Consider the following 24,689-nt stretch of genomic DNA (forward strand, 5'->3'; position numbering starts at 1 on the left):
CCATTTAATTCAGTTTATTAGGTTAATCATTTGTAAAAAAAATAAAATTATGAACCAATCAAATAAATTTAGTTTAGTTTTAATTTCTTTAGAATCGACTTGAAAAAGTAGAAGGAGATAAAATGAAATTAAAAGAAAGAAAATCAATTTTTAAATTTTTTTCATTCGATTAATCTTAAATTACTTTATTTTATATAGTAATAGTTTTTTAATTTAATTTTAAATTTAATAACAATTCATCATTTTCTCAAAAAATTTCTTTAAGTTAGAAATGAGAAGAGAGTTACCTAAAAATAAAATGAACAATATAAATAAGAAGAATAAAAGACAAAAATATAAATATTGTGACTAATAATAAAAATAAACAAAAATAATACAATTTTAAATTGAATCCAAAAATATTGAAACATTTTATTAGGTATTCTACATTTAAAACCTGAGCTCATCTCAACCTTTTCAAAGTAAAAACAAAAAGGTTAAAAGAAATTGATAAGCGAATCAAACTTGAGACATTCAAATCAACAATGAATACCCTAGCCAATGAGCCACTCTCCTCTTTAGTTGTTGAGGGGCGGGATTCATTTTATTATGTATATGCTTAAACTAAAAGTATACCTTATATATAGTGTAATGTTTCAATGAAAAAATTCGAATGAACTCCTAACTTTCACATAGGTCCGTCCCTGCTCTTAGCCAATATTTGAAAATAATAGTATTCCCTCTATGTCATCTCGTGTGAAGGTGAAACTGTTTTCTCCTTCATCTTAATATTTTTAGCTTATAAGAATATTTTGGATCATTAGTTATGTTGGCTTGCAGTGTATTTCTTATAATTTCATATTACTAATTTTACTTTAAGAACTTTAAACGAATTTGTACCAAAATTCATAACAGAAGTTTAAGTATTTTGACCTTTTGCACTTCAAATAAATTGGAAAAAAAAATATCTTTTGTAAATTGTATTTATTTATTCCATCCTTCTTAACTCAAATATAAATAGAAAATTTGAAGTTGGACGGACTAGTTTGAGGGGTATTTCAAGTGATACAATAGCTTCCATTCACAAAATTTCAAAGTGCTTCAACTTTTAAACCCTCAATTTTTTTCAAACTTTTAAAAATAGATTTGATCAACTTTTAAGCTAATTCAAACACCTCCTTAAATATTTGAATGAATTTATAATTCATTTAAATTTTATATTTATATTAAACATTTTATATATATATATATATATATATATATATATATATATATTTAGCTATAAACTCAATAATTACGATGACTAACTATAAATTCGATTGTAAGTTTGAACTCAAAAATTCTTAAAACTCTAATTCTACTTCCGTGCATATATATTCATCTAGCCTCTTATCACACGTAAAAAAAATACAATAAATAAAGTGCAATAACTCAAATTTTTTATATGTGACATAAAGACTCGTGTGGCTCTAAAATTTTATTTCTTTGCTGTCCAATTAAAGTTTTGATAATCACCAAATTGAAGAGACCCAAAATGCCTTATTGAGTTGCCAAATACTAATTAAGAAGAAACAAAACAAAACAAAAACACGTGCCCATAAATTATAATATAATTATATCTCATTACTGATATAACATTTGATAGGAGAGTATGAAAATCGATAATTAAGATATACTGTTAGTATATAATCAAACGTTTTATTATAAAGGGGTTTGTGACGGTCCGTCGTATCTACGACGGTCCGTGCTGCAATTTCGTCGTGAAGTTCAGAGAGTCGATCTCAGTACCCAGATTTCAGAGTTGAAGTGTTTTGGAACGAAGACCCTCGACGGTCCGTCGTGACCATGACGGTCCGTCGCCTGATCCGTCGATCCAGTCAGTTATTTTCAAAATAATTTTACTGCTCGAACCTACTAAACTGGTTGTTACATTCTGTCTTCTTGTATAGTTCAAATGGAGGTTGTCCCCCCATGAAATAATATTGTTCTGATCAAGGTATGGAGTTGATAACGTTAAACACGTTGACAAAGATAGCTATATCAGCCATACAAATCTACCACATACAAATGAGAGGAGTCAAAAGTGTAGAGTCCGTTTGGATTGATTTTTAAAAAAATAGTTTTTAAGTTAAAAATAAAAAAAAATAAATTAAAATGATTTTTAAGTTAAAAAGTAAAAAGTAGGAAGAGATTTATTTTTGATTTCTGACTTATTTTAAGTTATTTTTTATTTTGCCAAACTGTTTGTAATTTATTTTAAGTCAGTCATTTTTTGTATTTGCCAAACATTTCAGAAGTCAAGAACTGACTTAAAAATAAATTTGATTAACTTTTAAGTCAATTCAAACACCTCTTTAAATATTTGAATGAATTTATAATTTATTTAAATTTTATCTTAATATAAAACATTTTATTAATATGTATAAAAATATTTAATTATAAACTCAATAATTACGATGACTAGTTACAAATTCGGTCGTAAGTTTGAACTCAAATTCTTAAAACTCTAATTCTACTTCCGTGCATATATATTTATCTAGCCTCTTATCACACGTAAAAAGAATACAATAATAAAGTGCAATAACTCAAATTATTTATATGTGACATAAAGACTCGTGTGGCTCTAAAATTTTATTTCTTTGCGGTCCAATTAAAGTTTTGATAATCCACCAAATTGAAGAGACCCAAAATGCCTTATTGAGTTGCCAAATACTAATTAAGAAGAAAACAAAACAAAACAAAAACACGTGCCCATAAATTATAATATAACTATATCTCATTGCTGATATAACATTTGATAGGAAGGTATGAAAATCGATAATTAAGGTATACTGTTAGTATATAATCAAACGTTTTATTGCTTCCTAGTGGTAGAGTAAGGTTCTAATCTAGAGCCCCTATATATCCCCTTACCATTACAGTTAGTATTATGCAGATTTACTTTTTCTTTAATTTTATAACTATGATTATTTTTTTGAGTCCGGAGTCTAAAGGGTATAAAATATTAACAAAAATTTTAAAACGGTATATAAAATTTTATATTAACCAAAACGGCAAAATCGCTGCTACTGCAGCAATTTTGCAAAATGTGATATTTTTTTTAAAAAAAATTAAATCGCTCCCTTGGCAGCGATTTTCAATTTTTTAAAATTTTTTTTCTTTTTTTTAGAAAATAGCTGCCTAGGCAACGATTTCCATTTTGAAAAAAATAATTTTTTTTTAAAGGCAGCGATTTTCTAAATTTTTTATTGTTACAATACTTTCAAATCATGTTTTGAAGGACGATTTTTTAATCTGAGGATTTATCGTAAACATCCTCTTTATCAAACAAAGATACGTATAAGGTCTGCACACACTCTATTCTTCTCAAACCCAACTTATATGAGATGATACCAAATATGTTATTATTGCATAATTAACCATCCTTTTCAATTTCAATAAATAAAAAATCTCCTCTTTGATATCATTCTAATGAAACTTTCTTCCAAACAACATAAATAATAATAGTTCATCATAATTTCTTTAAATTCTCATTCATAAATTCTTTTTGAGTAATATTTATGCAATTTTTTACAATGTTTATATCATGCCATTTAAAAGATAAAGACAGATGACTGTAAGCACTAGACCAAGTGGTGGTAACTACTAGTACGTACATTATAAATAGGTGATCCTATTAACACAACTTAAAATCACAAATCTCGAAAAGAAAAAAAGAGTAGGGTGAAGCAATGACTACTACTTCTCCTAATAATAAGTCTCGTCACTTAGCTAATTTTCACTCAACTGTTTGGGGATATCATTTCCTTTCTTATACTCCTGTGAGTTAACACATATATACCATGAATGAATAATTGTTTAAAATCTCCTTATTATATTGTTGCTAGCTTAATTTTGCATGTTATACCTTTTATTTTTTTTTACTAGAGAAATATTATAATATTTAATTTGTTAATTATAATATAGTATGCTGCTAATGATTTTGGATGTCCTGCAGGAAATAAGTAGCCAAGAGAAACATGAAGTGATGAGTTAAAAGAGACATTCAGGAAAATATTGGTGGAAACCTGTGATAATAGCACTCAAAAACTTGTGTTGATAGACACAATTCAACGATTGGGGGTAGCATATCATTTTCATAATGAAATCGAAACATCCATTCAAAACATTTTTGATTCTCAACTACAAAGTGAGAATAATGATGACAATCTTTACGTTGTTGCTCTTCGTTTTCGACTACTAAGGCAACAAGGACATTACATATCTTCTGGTAAATGTGCTCTATCTTTACATTTGTTAAACTCACAATTTGCATTTAAGTTTTTATAACAATACAAATTAAATATCAATTATGGCATGTTTAATTTAAAAGTTTTACTGCACACAAATGCTACTCATCAACACCTTTTTCAAATCTTCACTTCTTTCTTAAATCTTGTGCCGAATCAGATTATATTACATAAATTGAAATGAAAATTTGGCAGCAAAAAACTCTTATGAAGGTTTATGTCTTGTTACGATTTGTAACAAATTAAATTTCTTTATATTTGCTAACAACAAAAAGACGATACTTAATTCGCAGATGTCTTCAAGAAATTCATAGATCATGATGGAAAATTCAAAGAAAATCTTACTCATGATGTTCAAGGATTATTGAGTCTACATGAAGCAGTACATGTAAGAGTACGCGGGGAGGAAATTCTTGAAGAAGCTCTTACTTTTACTATCACTCATCTCGAATCTATGCTCTCCAACTCGAATAATAATGTCACGACCCAAAATCCCGAATCGTGATGGCACCTATATTCCCAACCAATAGGTAAGCCAACCAACATATCTTAACAAACTTAACTAACAAATAAGTGAAAAGACAACAAATTTCCAAATCTCCAACACTGAGTTCTTATAAGTACGAATGCGGAAAACTGAAAAAAAATACTACCCAAGAAATGGTGTCATGAGTACAAGAGCTTCTAAAATACGATGCAAGTCTGAAACTAAAAGGACAAATCTAACATAAGGGATATCCTGTCTGAATACTGAATAACAGAATAAGTAAAAGATAGAGGGAGGTGTGGGCCACGGAACAGCCAAGCAGCTCACCACAACTCCAAGACACTCCAAACTCGGACTCAAACTGCTCCTCGAGATGTGCTCCTACTTGGAATCGAATCTGCACCACAAAGAGTGCAACAAGTGTAGTATGAGTACGAAACCACGTGTACTCAGTATGTCTCATTGACCGACCACGAAGAAGTAGTGACGGGAGTTTATATAAGAAAATAAATTCTTAAATTATACAAGTATATATATATATTACACTCACTATTTAAGTCTCGTCAATAAAGGAAATCAACATTTAATATTTTCCAAACACCAAACGAAACATATAGTCATCAAGAATGAATGATGGGATGAAATGCAATGCAATATGATGCCATGTAATGATATGGCTCAGAATACCCAGTACTCACTCAACCGTATATACATGATACTCCTCGGAAATACATCGAGAGTTCATGACCCATGGGGGACTCGCGAGGTCCATATACCGACACGGACGATCTCCACGTGTCTGTGCGGACGATCTCAACGCACTATCATAATATCAAACAATTTTCGCACGGACGGTCTCCACGTGCCCAAATTACAATCTTAACATCTCACCATCCCCAGCACGGACGATCTCCACGTGCCCAACTTATACTCAGTCTCATGTCAATGCATGTACACAATATTATTTCAATAGAGGGGATGATGATGCATCTCAATCAATCAATATGAACATAATACATAACCACCTCAATTATCACAACTATACGGGTGAAATAAATAAAACACAATCACACAAGGAATTCAAGTCAATAATATATCAGCTAATGCCCATATGCTTTGGCATTCTCAAATTTCAATCCACATTCTATAATAGTAATTTTCCGTTTTATAACACCGGTACTCGTACCAATGCCCGTCACACCATTGATACGAGACCACCATCTTTCCCCCTTACCCCTTGTCTATTTTCATTTTTTTTTAATCTTTAATTAGGAAAACGTCCTTCAACAAGTCTAAAAAGTCTTAACATACCTTAGATGCCGAGCTTGTGCCACGAATCTTTTAAGATTTTTCCTTTCCTTTTCGCAAGGTTTCGGAACGTTCCCAATCTACCAATTTTGCAATATTCGTAAGTAAGCAATTTTTGTAGACATTCAAATTATTATATGTCTATCATAGACGCTAACACTCACTCATATTTTTTAACAAACTCCAAATCTTGATATATATTGGCATGCCAAATTTTTCATACTTGCTAAATTTCAAGCCAAGAACTTAACTCTAACCTCTTCAAATGGACTAAAATTCAATGTTAGATCATATAAAATAACACCTAATAATTAATTACCAATTAAAAAATCTATTATCATTGTATACATTATTATTATTATTTTTTTTTGCAGAAACCCATTTGTAAACAAGTGCCAATTTTCTAGAATATTTATCAAATTCCAATCATTGGCAATCATTGACAATGATTGGCTCAATCTTATTCCTACCATTCTGAAACTAACAATATATATAATAAATTCTTTTGACAAAATCACAGAAAACATTAACCTGCAGCCATTCAACTATTCGACTTCGATCGATTTATATATATATATATATATATATTTTTGAATACTAACCCAATTGCTAACAATGTAATATAATTTAGTAATCATCACCAACTTACCCATTATTTCTTATCACCCATTATCAATATAGCATAAAATAATAACATAATCCCAAGCACTCCGACAATATATTACTATATATAGAATTGAAAAGAACGAATATCTCATATCTTTACCTGAACAATGGCTATGATTTTTCTCCCTCTCGCTGGTCGCCTGTGGTAAGGTTTCGCATCCATTTTTTTTTTTAAACAAGAGTTTATTAACCGTGAAACCCCACTAACCTATTATCTATATTACTTATTTAATAAAAGTTTCATCAATTGGGTACTCATAGTTATCTAATAGTTTAAAAATACCCCTTTAAATTTTTAAATGGAGTCAAACTAGTCCTAGTTTTCAAAACGACCTAGCGGGTCGTTACATCATCTACCACTAAAACAAACGTTCGTCCTCGAACGGTAAAATAATAGGATATCAATAGACGCTCAAAAAGTTAGAGATATCTGGTCTATATGTTTGAATTGTACTCCTTAGTAGCCTGATCATCCAGATGATACTTCTTCAATATCAAAAACATTACTATTACACTCAACAATAAAAAAAAAAACAATATAACTCAAGTTCAACTTTCCTTTCTTTTTGAATCTCATCACACCTTTTATGAGTGAAACCTTTAACAAAACATGTTCTCCAATCATGAACTATAAATCACGAACCTTTTTAATTTGTATAACTCTCACCTGTTTTTAAGCGATGAGAAACCTATCTTGAAGAACTTGACCTTATATAAGAATTTTCTCAATCGATCAGTGTCCCACAACCCAATCAGCTCAATACATCATATTTATCTTTTGGATATCAATATGTCCTACCATGCAATATCTCGAATGACGCTATCTCACTATTCAAATGATAATTGTTGTTCTATGTATACTCTACTAAAAATAAGAACTTGACCCAATCACCACTAAAGTTGCTCACACACGCCTGAAACATGTCCTCTAAGACCTAAATAGTTTATCAACAGACCATTGAAGGTGAAAGCTTGTAATAAAATCCAACCTAGTACCAACTCCATATGCATAGACATCCAGACATGAGATATCAATTATGTATCTCAAATAAATTTAAAATGGGCATCTCATACAGGTAACTATCTCCTGAATGTAAATCTAGACTAACTTATTCAAACTACAAGTAATCTGAACTAATATAAAATATATACACTTGGTAAATCGGTCCATTATAACCCATATAACGTCAAACTTGCACAAGATACGTGGCAACCCTGCCAAAAATTTCATAACAATATATTTCCACTCCAACTCTAGTATAAAAGCATCATTTAATTCCTACTTTCATGCTTTTGGTGCTCATAATTTTCTTGATAACAATTCAAACACGAGATACAAATTCAATCCCTTCATACGATACTATCGATAATATTGCTTCAAAATAAAATATACTCCAATTGCCTCTAGATAAAATAAAAAAATTGAACTATCGAACTCTTTCATGATTAATCTAGTCAGCTCACATATTGGAAGAACATAATTAAGTCTATAATACTTAAAACTCATTCACCACCAAGAATTTCTTCCTTGACTTCTCCTTATAACACCTTATCGTAAGTCGTACACAAATTTCCATCACCAAACTATCGAACATGAATAAGCATCTCACCTCATGTAACAAAGGTAGACTACCCATACTCACTGTATTTCGCCCTAAGTAATCTACTAGCACATTTGTTTTGTCCATACGATAAAGATTAATCATTCCATAATCCTTGAGAAACTTCCATATCCATTGTATTAAATTTAGATTTCTCTTATTAAAACTTATACTAAACACCTCGCAATACACACTATAAATAAATGCCTCTACAATTTTAATGCAAGCACCACCACCACCAAGTTTAAGCTATAACTAAGACAGTTCTTGTCTTGAACTTTCAACTATCTCGAAGCATAAGCTATTACTTACCTTTCTTCATTAATACCCAACCAAAAGATAAATATAAAGAAAGACCATCCAAACACAGCTGTTGTTCGGGCCTAAAAACAGTATCATACTAACCTCTGAATTCGATCTCCACCGTTCAAATCAACCATTAACATGTCACGAACACTCAATCCAAATTTCAGCTCGATCCAACGGTTAATTAATCAGGAAATACAATCTGAAGTTTGTTGGTCGAAGGAAAAAATGCAGCAAAACAAACCTTTTTCTTCTCTCTTCTCTCCTCTCTCTTCTCTTGTTAAAAGCTCTCTAAAAAAAAATCTATTATGTCCTAAAGTCTTTCAAAAGAAATACTACTGAGTAGTTGAGTTATTCCCTCAAGACCATCCTCTATTTATAGAGTTGTGTTTTTTTTTTTTTCTACAAGTCAAAACCAACTGGAAATAGGATTACAATTCAAATCCTTTTCCTAATAGAATTGAAAACAAAATAAAGAGAATAAATCCAATTCATTTTCAAGTAGGATTAGACGATGAGCCCCTTGGTTGAAACATGGGCAATAGCCCAACATTGAGCTTTAGAAAACTCACCTCACACACATCAAACCATTGAAAAGCCGATTATTTCTAGGTTAATCTAGTTAATGCATGTGTAATGAATGCGAGCACCATTGATACTAACCAACTAGGCGTAAGAAAATCCAAATATCATAGCTAAAATAGGCCAGTCCCAATTTCAAACTGCCTCAATTCTCTTGGGATCCCTGTTAATACATTTCTTGGTCACTTACATTTCAACCATGCCACCAAACTAATCGAAATCCACACTTAAAAAAAAACATGAACAAAGCTTAATTTTCTTCAGAGTCTAGAGAATCATCCTCAAATAATGCTCGTGATCCTTCCTACTATGGGAGTATACCAATATATTCTAGATGAAAATAATAACAAAGGAATCTCAATATGATAGAAACACCCAATAAAAATGTACTTGATCCAACAAAATTCCTTACTCAACAAGTCTTGTTATCGTTCTTTCAAATTTATCAAAGTATTCCAATAAGAAATAATAGAAATAGGCCAAGTGTTTAACTATAAGTCAATACTAATTTTTTATATCAATCTCACATGGAATGCCCTTAAAAAAAATTCTTGCACCATTTAAATGATTTCTAAAAGAGACATAGCATCACTAGTATCACAACTTAAGACGAATAGGTGAAGCAACCCTTATTCCTCACAGTGAAACTTTAGAGACAATGATGCCTTTCTTAAATGGGTAATGATACTATCCTGCCACTTAAATTTTTAAATATTAGAATATTTGAAGTTAGTGTCTTACACTTATAGTCATAAATTTCATGACAATGAGAAATTCAATCCATAACCAAATGATGTTTAAATCTTCCTCATATAAAATAACTATGATTTTCCACGTGTCATATACTATTAAGTCAATATAAGATCGATGTAATCGATCTACCACTAAGAACCATCTACAGGTGTAGGAATATGTATAGGCATAAGAGAAAAGGTCACAAAGCATATCCAGATTCAAAATAAGGTACATACTTACGTAAAATAAAGTAGATCCACTTTCGAAATAAAATTATAGTCAACCGAGAGCATATCGAACTATACTTTGGACAACCCAGGTTACTCAAATACAGTTATTTATTTGCGGAGGTAATATAACCAATCATCACTGTATTGTTCTATGATCTGTGTATTGATTCATAACTATTTTGTACCCATCTCTACAAGTGTTCTCATATAGCTTCATACAAGTATCCTTTCCAACATCCTTTGACAAAAGAATTTTTTTTCTCTCCCCTCTCAATTTCAACAATATTACTGATCCTTAATTCAATATATAAAAAGCTCCCCGCAATATGAATTTATCACTATTTATCATTAATTATTCATTAAAATATTCTTGCTAGTCGATATTAGTATAGCCTTTTATAATCTCTTGATGTATTTAACTTAACTCACCTTGTTGATTCTATCAAATGAAATATCAATATGGTCATCGTGCCATTCAACTTGAACTATTCAATTTATCTTCAATATACCTCCACTCTAAAGGATAAAAAGGGAAATATGTCATACAAATCTTATAACAAATCTTAGTCTCTCAACATCATGATAAGTGATCACATTTTATATCTCTACTCAACTTTTTCCCATAGCCTTACCATAATGGCTAAACTCTTATTTGATCAATTGAATGTTCCTAATCTTATCATTATCTTCAAGGCATCAACATATACCATTTCATTACTAAATTATTCACATATCATAAACACATGTTATAAAATTGTCCCTAGTAAATTCAAATGAAGTTCAAGTATCCTTGTCTAAATCACACCTTGAGAAAGTTGTTCTTACTATTTCAAACCTCGTCAATTTCATTATTAAAATTCGAAATGCTCAATACTAAGTTATTTTTATAACCACACAACTTACGTACTAAACTGCATAATATCATCCCCTACCACAAATGTCAAATTTGAAAATGTCTCCTCACCGTTGGTGAGAGAATGAAACAAGAATTTTGACCTTAAACCAAACCACACACGCACGATTAGGAATGAAAGAAGAAAGTTTCCTAAAGTCCTGTAGTCTCTCAAAGATAAGTAACGGACGTCTCCGCACCTATCCGTAAGACTCCACAGACTCAGCTCTTGTACTCGTGAGACCGATGAACCTAGGGCTCTGATACCAATTTGTCACGACCCAAAAATCACGAGTCGTGATGGCACCTATGTTCCCAACCGATAGGTAAGCCAACCCAACAAGTATCACCAATTCAACTTAAACGTGAGAAAGATAAGTATCAAACTAATATCTAACATACTAAGTATTCAAATAAATGCGGAATATAAATAAAACTACCCCAAGATTTAGTGTCATAAGTACAAGAGCTTCTACAATATGATACAATTCCAAACTAATATAAAAATCTAAACATAAGAATTATCCTATCAGCATAACAAAATAACCTAATAAATAGAGGTAGACTGAAGGTGTGGGCCGCAGAATATCCCAAACAGCACACCACAACTCCAAGATAATTCAAACTCATATCCAATCTCGAAGAACGTTCCCAAATTGAAAGTCAATCACTCAATCTGCACCACAAAAGTGCAGCAAGTGTAGTATGAGTACGAAACCACGTGTACCCAGTATGTCTCATTGACCGACAACGAAGAAGTAGTGACGGGAGTTATATAAGAAAATAAATTCTTAGATTATACAAGTATATATATATATATATATATATATATTACACTTACTATTTAAGTTTCATCAATAAAGGAAATCAACATTAAGTATTTTCCAAACACCAAACGAAACATAAAATCATCAAGAATGAATGATGGGATGAAATGCAATGCAATATGATACCATGTAATGATATGTCTCAGAATACCCAGTACTCACTCAACCGTATATACATGATACTCCTCGGAAATACATCGAGAGTTCATGACCCATGGGGGACTCGCGAGGTCCATATACCGACACGGACGATCTCCACGTGTCTGTGCGGACGATCTCAACGCACTATCATAATATCAAACAATTTTCGCACGGACGGTCTCCACGTGCCCAAATTACAATCTTAACATCTCACCATCCCCAGCACGGACGATCTCCACGTGCCCAACTTATACTCAATCTCATGTCTATGCATGTACACAATATTATTTCAATATAGGGGATGATGATGCATCTCAATCAATCAATATGAACATAATACATAACCACCTCAATTATCACAACTATACGGGTGAAATAAATAAAACACAATCACACAAGGAATTCAAGTCAATAATATATCAGCTAATGCCCATATGCTTTGGCATTCTCAAATTTCAATCCACATTCTATAATAGAAATTTTCCTTTTTATAACACCGGTACTCGTACCAATACCCGTCACACCATTGATACGAGACCACCATTTTTCCCCCTTACTCCATTGTCTATTTTCATTTTTTTATCTTTAATTAGGAAAACGTCCTTCAACAAGTCTAAAAGTCTTAACATACCTCAAGTGCCAAATTCGTGTCACGAATCTTCAAGATAGTTCCTTCCCTTTTTGCAAAGTTTCGTAATGTTCACGATCTACCAATGATGCAATATTCATAAATAAGCGAGTTTGTAGACATTCATATTATTATATGTATATCATAGACCCTAAACTCATTCATATCTCAAATCAAGCGTCAAATCTTGGTATAATTTATATGCCAATTCGTCAAATTTCAAGCCAAGAACTTAACCTTAACCTCTCCAATTACCCTAGATTCAATGCTAAATCATATAATATACACCTAATAATTAATTACTATCTCAATATATCAAAAACTAGTATCATAATTTGATAAAAGAAATACAAATAAGAATTAATAAGAAAATCAAGGAATACGATAATGCAGACCACGTTCTTTTTTTTCGTTTTCTTCAAATGGTACTGTCAACTGTCTAACTTGTAAAGGAATATGCATATAATTGCATGAGAAACCAATTGTATCCAATGATTAAGCAATCATTGGCCGCCAATATCAAATAAATCCTATGCCACATTATAGTTTTAAAAAAACATTACAGTGACTATACATTACCATTTAATCCTCTCAAAATCTTATTTTATTATATTAATGCAAGTGTACCATACAATTACACATAAACCTTTACAAATTTGGACTGATTTACCTGGAAATTAATGTTCTCCGCAGCCGTCGGTCCCTCTCGTCTCCAGGTAGTTTCTAACCTTTATATATTTTTTTTTCTTCTTCTAAAATAACCTAACTGATTTGTTTTAATTATATAGTCAAATGGTAAGGGTTATTAAAAAAAAGAATTTGACCAATTATTATTCAAGTATATTAATTATAATATAGATATATGTATCAACTAAGTACTCCTAGTTATCAAATAGTTTAAAATACCTCTTAAATTTTCAAAAGGAGTCGAACCATTCCTAGTTCTCAAAACGACCTAGCGGGTCGTTACAAATAATGACTCGATTAAGGTTCAAATTACTGAAACCTTAAGCCAACCTATTCACAAGACTGCATCAAGGATGGGAGCTAGGAAATACATACCCATTTACGAAAACAATGATGCACGTGACAATTTGCTTTTAAAATTTGCAAAATTGGATTTCAACATGCTACAAAAGATGCACCAAAGAGAGCTTAGTGAGCTTACAAGGTACAAATATATCTACATATGTATTAATTCCTTAATGTATGATACTACTAAATCGTCGATTTTATGATATATGTAGGTGGTGGAAAGATTTGGATTTTGCAAACAAATTTCCATATGTAAGAGATAGATTGGTTGAGTGTTATTTTTGGATACTAGAAAATATATTTTGAGCCTAAATATAGTCGTGCTAGAACAATGATGACTAAAGTACTAAAGATGAGCTCCATCATTGATGATACATATGATGCTTATGGAACACTTGATGAACTTGCACCTTTCACCGATGCAATCCAAAGATATAAAACACAAACTTCCTAAATTAAATCGATTTAGAAAAATTAACTTAATTTTTTTACAATCCCTAGCTCATTAATGAAAAACATGTATTTGTGTGAAATTAATTTACAAGACATAAAGTAAATCGATTTGTTTGTAATTTTTAGATGGGATATCAATGCAATTGATTCAATCGCACCATATTTGAGGCCTGCTTATGAAGCCTTTCTAGACGTGTATAGTGAAATGGAACAAGTATTGGCCAAAGAATGTAAATCAGACCGTGTATACTATGCAAAACATGAGGTAATATTATTAGTTAACCAACTAAATATAAATATGTTAGTTAAGTAATACACAAATTATTGATGACTCTAAATTTTCAACTTGATTTTCCCACGTAACGATGAATTCCCTTTAACCACTCCCCATTTCCCTCCCATATGTATAATTACTTCTAATTAATTCTTGTTAGTTGAAGAAGTTGGTGAGGGCCTATTTTAAGGAAGCCCAGTGGTTAGATGGTGGCAATATTATTCCAAAATGTGAAGAGCACTTGGAGAATGCACTTGTAAGCTGTGGCTGTCTTATGGCAACAGCTTCTTCCTTGGTTGGTATGGAGGAATTCATACCCAAACAAACTTATGAATGGTTAATGAATGAACCTTTGATTGTACGAGCATCCTCAATCATTTGTAGAGCAATGGACGATATTATTGGACATGAAGTAAGTATAACTTCTCAGGAGCAAGTTAGACATGTTTTTGGTTGACAAAAAGATATACGATCCCTTCATTTTTAATATTATTTATCATGTTTTATCTTTCGAGAGTCAAATAAGATTATTTTTTTATCAACATTTTGATGTATATTTTTTGACGATATAAATATGCGGAAAATGATAACTTGAAGTACTTTTATATAGTTTTTTTTAAAATATTAAATTAATATAATTCACTTTTTAACTCTTAAGATTTTTCAAACTGACATGCAAGAAGTGAAATATAACAAGTAAAATATGAGATTGGGGCCGGGGTGGGGGTGGGGAGTAATTACATGCACAAGACCAATATACAAAACACATATATTTGTTAGCTACAATTTTCTTGAATGACTAGTTATGTCAATTTCTCCATCTTATAATCTATATACGGATTTGCTTCAAATATACCTCCATAAGTATACAAACGGAATGAATTGTATATAGTGAATTTATTTTATATTGACTTAAGAATTAACTAAGAATCTTCCAATATGATAAAAAAAATATGCTAAAACTATAGTAATTTAGTTATACTGAAGATGTTGAAATTTATTTAATGTAGGCTGAACAACAAAGAGGACATGTAGCTTCAATTATTGAATGCTACATGAAAGAATATGGAGCTTCAAAGCAAGACGCATACATGAAGTATCATAAAGAAGTCATCAATGGATGGAAGGATGTAAACAAAGAACTTCTTCGCCCTACTGAAGTACCAATATTTGTCCTTGAACGAGTTCTAAATTTTACACGTGTGATGGACATGTTGTACAAAGAAGAAGATGCATATACAAACTCCAACGGCAAACTTAAAAATATGATTAGCTTGTTACTAGTTGAATCTATCAAAATATGAATATCATGATGAAATTAAACCTACAATTCAAGGAATTGGAGCAAAATAAGCCATATAATAAATTGAGCATCTTTTTATTTATATGTGATGCATATTGTTTGTATTGTATTATATTTTATTATATTGTATCGTATTTAATTTTTATTGTATTGTAATTATATACTTCAAATAAATTGTACCATTTGTTTTGGTTTAATAACATTTTTATTATTTGATTGACTCTATCGTACAATAATCATTAAGTTGACTAAAATATCCTTCATTATTATAAATATCAAACTTAACAACAATTACTGTAAAATATAACTGAAGATGATTTGTTGTAGGAAGGTTTGAATTTGATAGAATTGGGACAAGAATAATTACGCATCCATTTAATTTAAAAGCTTCTGGATTTAAAAATTCCTCAGCACCACAATTGTATCAGACTTAGAAGTCATAAGAAACACCCATGTATGTATATCTTGAAAAGTCATCAACAATGGTTACAAAGTACCTCATGCCATTGTGAGTAGGTATTCTGTAAGGACCCCAGGTATCGCAATGAGAATTTAATTTTTATTTCCATGTTATCATTAATTCCAAAAGGAAAAAGAAATACTAGCTAGTAGTAATTATCTAGCTTAAATTACTTGTTATCTTTTTTTTTAGATGAAAAAGTTGGTGAGAGCCTATTTTAAGGAAGCCCAATGGTTGAACGATGTGAAGAGTACATGGAGAATGCAATCGTAAGTGCTGGCTATATGATGGGAGCGACAAATTGCTTGGTCGGTATGGAGGAATTTATATCCCAAGAGATTTTTGAATGGTTGATGAATGAGCCTTTGATTGTTCGAGTTTCCTCATTAATCGACAGAGCAATGGACGATATTGTTGGACATGAAGTAAGTACAATAATAAATATATATGATGTAATGATTACTGAGATCTGAAATAGTAATTTTTAAGATTCAATATTTCATTAAATCTAAATAAATGAGTGCTTGACTAATCAAAAACTTTCTCATGTTTCACTTTGTGATAGGGCCAAACTAACTACTCTGGTGTGAAATTTATTTGAAATCTTTAAGTTTTATAAGATAAAGTTATCTATTTAAAAATTATATATATTTTTTTTAAAAAATCTATAAATCACAGCAATCTATAGTTCAAAATATTACAAAAGTTTTTTGTATTTTATAACAATACTTAAAAGAGAAAGAAAGAAAATAAATTAAATAGTCCTAGTTGCTTGAAGAACATACGATGTTGAATAGTTTGGATTTGCTCAAATATATATGCAATATATTGTATGCATTCGATTTAATAACTTCAAATTCTTAAAAGTTAGCTAAGAAGCCTACAATAGGATACCAAAAAATGTTTAATTTCATGTAGGTTGAACAAGAAAGAGGACATGTAGCTTCAATTACTGAATGTTATATAAAAGAATATGGAGTTTCAAAGCAAGAAACTTACATTAAATTTGAGAAAGAGGTCACAAATGCATGGAAGAACATAAACAAAGAATTCTTCCGTCCAACTGAAATACCTATATTTATCCTTGAACGAGTTCTAAATTTGATTCGTGCGATAGACAAATTATATAAAGAGGAAGATGGAATGCCAAAGGCAAACTTAAAAAACATTATTAACTCAATACTTATTAAATCTGTCAAAATATAAATAAAATGCTGAAATTACACCTTCATCATTCATACATTCAGAGCAAAATAAGGCATAAAATAAATTAAAGACCTTTAATATGTTATTCACAACATGTGAGCTGTTAATTCAAACAATAGTTTTTAATTTATTAAGCAAAAGTGTGGTTGGTTTTTTTTTCCTCACATGTTCATTTTCAAAAAAAAAATATACAACACTTTGAGTTGTGTTGAATCCTGTTTTATTTCATTTCCAGCTTGTTAATTTGGATGATTGTTAATTATCATCACTTTATAATGTGATGTAATCGTATTGTATTGTTGTCATAATAAAATTTGGATTAATTGTATATTTGTTGTGGTTTAATAACTTTTTTATTATTTAGTTGGATTCATGAATTGTACTGTATAATTAATTATTATTTAATTTACTATAATTCTCATCGTTGTCTTAAATATTAGATTCATTAATAGGTTACAATCAAACTGTTGTAATACTGATCTCCAAATTTGCCTGAGAAACGTATATATATTCTATATATTTCTTTGCAAATTTCAACAATCACGTTACGTAAAACAAATAAAATAATCCGAGGACCTAACACCTTTTTGGAATGTATATTTGAACTTCAAACCCTTTTCAACTGACTTTTATATGTTTTAAATCTCTTGAAAAATAATTCTAAGTTTTCTTGATTTTTACTAAAAAAATTAAGTGGCAACTCTGTTAATTCCGAAAATTAATTTCTCTTAAATCATAAGATTAATTGATTTTTCGAAACTTGATCATTTTTTTCTTTTATCATATATATTTTCAAAACACAATTTATATTCTAAAGTGAATGAAACACAATTAATTTGAGTTTTGGCTTAGTTTAATACTATTATTTATGTTTTGTGTTTGTTTGATACTATTAAAAATATTGGATAAAAAGTTTGTTTTTTTAATATTAACAATTTTAAAGACATTTTAATTATTTCAACAAATAAGTTATTATCAATATTCTTTTTAATAAAATACATTATTTTTGTTTCAACGTTTTATCTTATTATTTTTAAATTCAACTTAAGCACTAAAAAAATGTTTTTAAGTACATATATCTTAAAATTACTTAAACTTAGCTGAATCAATCATCTCTAATTCTAGTATTTTCATTAATATTTAGTTATAATTAAATATTCTTAGAAACTTTGTAAATAAAAATAGTCAAATAGAATAAATTAACTTCTATTATACCGTATCAACCTCATTTATTTTCGTTATGTATAAGTGCATGCTCTAATATATCACTTATTGTCTTTATTTTAACTTTCTTTTAAATTACCAAAAGCTAGAAGATCTTTTTCTTATCTTTTACATTTCCATTTTTAAAGAATTGCATTTTGTGGGAAAAAAAAACAACTGAAAATGGCCGAAGTAAGGATTAGTGGGGTTGCAAATGAGGAGAACTGTGTGGGGGTGGGGAGTGGAAGGTAACAATGTACCATGGGGATTAGTGATGGCAAATGAACGGGTTAGAGTTAAATTTGGACCGATTGAAAATGAATCAACATAAAATGAATAATTATTCAATCCGCTCATATTTGATATGGATAAAAATGAATTGAATAACAAATAGGTTGGGTAGAATACTAGTTTACCCATATTAATACTCTATTTGAGAATTCAACATGGAGAAAATATTTTAGTTTTTTTTTTTTGATGAAATATGTTGAAAATGCTTCTTCTAGTTTTATTGTATCATAAAAGTAATTTTTTTTTTAAATATATAACTTTTTTGTGGGGGGTTGGAGGTGGAGGGAGGGGATCGAAGGTATGGATGAAAAAATAAAAAATGGAAGTTGAAAATATTTTCTAAAAACAAATTAATTTTTTTGTTGAGGGGAGGGGGGGTCGATGGTAGGGATGAAAAGATGATCTTTTGAAGTTGAAAATATCTTTTCAAAACAAATTTAATTTTTTTTGGGAGGTAAAAAGTTCTCCTTCATACCAAATACATCCTAAAACATGCTTAATTCACTTTTAAGCAATGTCAATTTGCTTATTTTACACTATTATTTATTATCCAATATAAAAGTAAATAATATGTATATATATATATGGGAGAAGGGTCTAAAATACCCTTATAGTATTAGAATTGGTACAAAAATACCCCTCGTTTATCTTTTGGCCTTAAAATACCCTTGGGGTTAACCTTTAGGGACCTATTTTGCCCTTTTGGCTAACAGACTACTAAGTCAATATTTTTAATTATTTCATTTATTACGTGGCATGTTGTAATTGGTTAAAAATTTAATTAATTAAAATNTAATACATAACCACCTCAATTATCACAACTATACGGGTGAAATAAATAAAACACAATCACACAAGGAATTCAAGTCAATAATATATCAGCTAATGCCCATATGCTTTGGCATTCTCAAATTTCAATCCACATTCTATAATAGAAATTTTCCTTTTTATAACACCGGTACTCGTACCAATGCCCGTCACACCATTGATACGAGACCACCATTTTCCCCCCTTACTCCATTGTCTATTTTCATTTTTTTTATCTTTAATTAGGAAAACGTCCTTCAACAAGTCTAAAAGTCTTAACATACCTCAAGTGCCAAATTCGTGTCACGAATCTTCAAGATAGTTCCTTCCCTTTTTGCAAAGTTTCGTAATGTTCACGATCTACCAATGATGCAATATTCATAAATAAGCGAGTTTGTAGACATTCATATTATTATATGTATATCATAGACCCTAAACTCATTCATATCTCAAATCAAGCGTCAAATCTTGGTATAATTTATATGCCAATTCGTCAAATTTCAAGCCAAGAACTTAACCTTAACCTCTCCAATTACCCTAGATTCAATGCTAAATCATATAATATACACCTAATAATTAATTACCTATCTCAATATATCAAAAACTAGTATCATAATTTGATAAAATAAATACAAATAAGAATTAATAAGAAAATCAAGGAATACGATAATGCAGACCACGTTCTTTTTTTTCGTTTTCTTCAAATGGTACTGTCAACTGTCTAACTTGTAAAGGAATATGCATATAATTGCATGAGAAACCAATTGTATCCAATGATTAAGCAATCATTGGCCGCCAATATCAAATAAATCCTATGCCACATTATAGTTTTAAAAAAACATTACAGTGACTATACATTACCATTTAATCCTCTCAAAATCTTATTTTATTATATTAATGCAAGTGTACCATACAATTACACATAAACCTTTACAAATTTGGACTGATTTACCTGGAAATTAATGTTCTCCGCAGCCGTCGGTCCCTCTCGTCTCCAGGTAGTTTCTAACCTTTATATATTTTTTTTTTCTTCTTCTAAAATAACCTAACTGATTTGTTTTAATTATATAGTCAAATGGTAAGGGTTATTAAAAAAAAGAATTTGACCAATTATTATTCAAGTATATTAATTATAATATAGATATATGTATCAACTAAGTACTCCTAGTTATCAAATAGTTTAAAATACCTCTTAAATTTTCAAAAGGAGTCGAACCATTCCTAGTTCTCAAAACGACCTAGCGGGTCGTTACAAATAATGACTCGATTAAGGTTCAAATTACTGAAACCTTAAGCCAACCTATTCACAAGACTGCATCAAGGATGGGAGCTAGGAAATACATACCCATTTACGAAAACAATGATGCACGTGACAATTTGCTTTTAAAATTTGCAAAATTGGATTTCAACATGCTACAAAAGATGCACCAAAGAGAGCTTAGTGAGCTTACAAGGTACAAATATATCTACATATGTATTAATTCCTTAATGTATGATACTACTAAATCGTCGATTTTATGATATATGTAGGTGGTGGAAAGATTTGGATTTTGCAAACAAATTTCCATATGTAAGAGATAGATTGGTTGAGTGTTATTTTTGGATACTAGAAAATATATTTTGAGCCTAAATATAGTCGTGCTAGAACAATGATGACTAAAGTACTAAAGATGAGCTCCATCATTGATGATACATATGATGCTTATGGAACACTTGATGAACTTGCACCTTTCACCGATGCAATCCAAAGATATAAAACACAAACTTCCTAAATTAAATCGATTTAGAAAAATTAACTTAATTTTTTTACAATCCCTAGCTCATTAATGAAAAACATGTATTTGTGTGAAATTAATTTACAAGACATAAAGTAAATCGATTTGTTTGTAATTTTTAGATGGGATATCAATGCAATTGATTCAATCGCACCATATTTGAGGCCTGCTTATGAAGCCTTTCTAGACGTGTATAGTGAAATGGAACAAGTATTGGCCAAAGAATGTAAATCAGACCGTGTATACTATGCAAAACATGAGGTAATATTATTAGTTAACCAACTAAATATAAATATGTTAGTTAAGTAATACACAAATTATTGATGACTCTAAATTTTCAACTTGATTTTCCCACGTAACGATGAATTCCCTTTAACCACTCCCCATTTCCCTCCCATATGTATAATTACTTCTAATTAATTCTTGTTAGTTGAAGAAGTTGGTGAGGGCCTATTTTAAGGAAGCCCAGTGGTTAGATGGTGGCAATATTATTCCAAAATGTGAAGAGCACTTGGAGAATGCACTTGTAAGCTGTGGCTGTCTTATGGCAACAGCTTCTTCCTTGGTTGGTATGGAGGAATTCATACCCAAACAAACTTATGAATGGTTAATGAATGAACCTTTGATTGTACGAGCATCCTCAATCATTTGTAGAGCAATGGACGATATTATTGGACATGAAGTAAGTATAACTTCTCAGGAGCAAGTTAGACATGTTTTTGGTTGACAAAAAGATATACGATCCCTTCATTTTTAATATTATTTATCATGTTTTATCTTTCGAGAGTCAAATAAGATTATTTTTTTATCAACATTTTGATGTATATTTTTTGACGATATAAATATGCGGAAAATGATAACTTGAAGTACTTTTATATAGTTTTTTTTAAAATATTAAATTAATATAATTCACTTTTTAACTCTTAAGATTTTTCAAACTGACATGCAAGAAGTGAAATATAACAAGTAAAATATGAGATTGGGGCCGGGGTGGGGGTGGGGAGTAATTACATGCACAAGACCAATATACAAAACACATATATTTGTTAGCTACAATTTTCTTGAATGACTAGTTATGTCAATTTCTCCATCTTATAATCTATATACGGATTTGCTTCAAATATACCTCCATAAGTATACAAACGGAATGAATTGTATATAGTGAATTTATTTTATATTGACTTAAGAATTAACTAAGAATCTTCCAATATGATAAAAAAAATATGCTAAAACTATAGTAATTTAGTTATACTGAAGATGTTGAAATTTATTTAATGTAGGCTGAACAACAAAGAGGACATGTAGCTTCAATTATTGAATGCTACATGAAAGAATATGGAGCTTCAAAGCAAGACGCATACATGAAGTATCATAAAGAAGTCATCAATGGATGGAAGGATGTAAACAAAGAACTTCTTCGCCCTACTGAAGTACCAATATTTGTCCTTGAACGAGTTCTAAATTTTACACGTGTGATGGACATGTTGTACAAAGAAGAAGATGCATATACAAACTCCAACGGCAAACTTAAAAATATGATTAGCTTGTTACTAGTTGAATCTATCAAAATATGAATATCATGATGAAATTAAACCTACAATTCAAGGAATTGGAGCAAAATAAGCCATATAATAAATTGAGCATCTTTTTATTTATATGTGATGCATATTGTTTGTATTGTATTATATTTTATTATATTGTATCGTATTTAATTTTTATTGTATTGTAATTATATACTTCAAATAAATTGTACCATTTGTTTTGGTTTAATAACATTTTTATTATTTGATTGACTCTATCGTACAATAATCATTAAGTTGACTAAAATATCCTTCATTATTATAAATATCAAACTTAACAACAATTACTGTAAAATATAACTGAAGATGATTTGTTGTAGGAAGGTTTGAATTTGATAGAATTGGGACAAGAATAATTACGCATCCATTTAATTTAAAAGCTTCTGGATTTAAAAATTCCTCAGCACCACAATTGTATCAGACTTAGAAGTCATAAGAAACACCCATGTATGTATATCTTGAAAAGTCATCAACAATGGTTACAAAGTACCTCATGCCATTGTGAGTAGGTATTCTGTAAGGACCCCAGGTATCGCAATGAGAATTTAATTTTTATTTCCATGTTATCATTAATTCCAAAAGGAAAAAGAAATACTAGCTAGTAGTAATTATCTAGCTTAAATTACTTGTTATCTTTTTTTTTAGATGAAAAAGTTGGTGAGAGCCTATTTTAAGGAAGCCCAATGGTTGAACGATGTGAAGAGTACATGGAGAATGCAATCGTAAGTGCTGGCTATATGATGGGAGCGACAAATTGCTTGGTCGGTATGGAGGAATTTATATCCCAAGAGATTTTTGAATGGTTGATGAATGAGCCTTTGATTGTTCGAGTTTCCTCATTAATCGACAGAGCAATGGACGATATTGTTGGACATGAAGTAAGTACAATAATAAATATATATGATGTAATGATTACTGAGATCTGAAATAGTAATTTTTAAGATTCAATATTTCATTAAATCTAAATAAATGAGTGCTTGACTAATCAAAAACTTTCTCATGTTTCACTTTGTGATAGGGCCAAACTAACTACTCTGGTGTGAAATTTATTTGAAATCTTTAAGTTTTATAAGATAAAGTTATCTATTTAAAAATTATATATATTTTTTTTAAAAAATCTATAAATCACAGCAATCTATAGTTCAAAATATTACAAAAGTTTTTTGTATTTTATAACAATACTTAAAAGAGAAAGAAAGAAAATAAATTAAATAGTCCTAGTTGCTTGAAGAACATACGATGTTGAATAGTTTGGATTTGCTCAAATATATATGCAATATATTGTATGCATTCGATTTAATAACTTCAAATTCTTAAAAGTTAGCTAAGAAGCCTACAATAGGATACCAAAAAATGTTTAATTTCATGTAGGTTGAACAAGAAAGAGGACATGTAGCTTCAATTACTGAATGTTATATAAAAGAATATGGAGTTTCAAAGCAAGAAACTTACATTAAATTTGAGAAAGAGGTCACAAATGCATGGAAGAACATAAACAAAGAATTCTTCCGTCCAACTGAAATACCTATATTTATCCTTGAACGAGTTCTAAATTTGATTCGTGCGATAGACAAATTATATAAAGAGGAAGATGGAATGCCAAAGGCAAACTTAAAAAACATTATTAACTC

At 30.1% G+C, this 24,689-nt stretch overlaps 2 pseudogenes; both read left to right on the plus strand.

Moving 5' to 3' along the window:
* Positions 1–3,710: 3,710 nt before the first annotated feature.
* LOC107021847 lies at positions 3,711–15,847 on the plus strand (annotated as a pseudogene).
* A 579-nt stretch (positions 15,848–16,426) lies between these two features.
* LOC107022384 lies at positions 16,427–23,162 on the plus strand (annotated as a pseudogene).
* The last annotated feature ends 1,527 nt before the right edge of the window (positions 23,163–24,689 follow it).

This window comes from Solanum pennellii, chromosome 6, assembly GCF_001406875.1.
Source record: "Solanum pennellii chromosome 6, SPENNV200".
In the NCBI taxonomy this organism is placed as follows: domain Eukaryota; kingdom Viridiplantae; phylum Streptophyta; class Magnoliopsida; order Solanales; family Solanaceae; genus Solanum; species Solanum pennellii.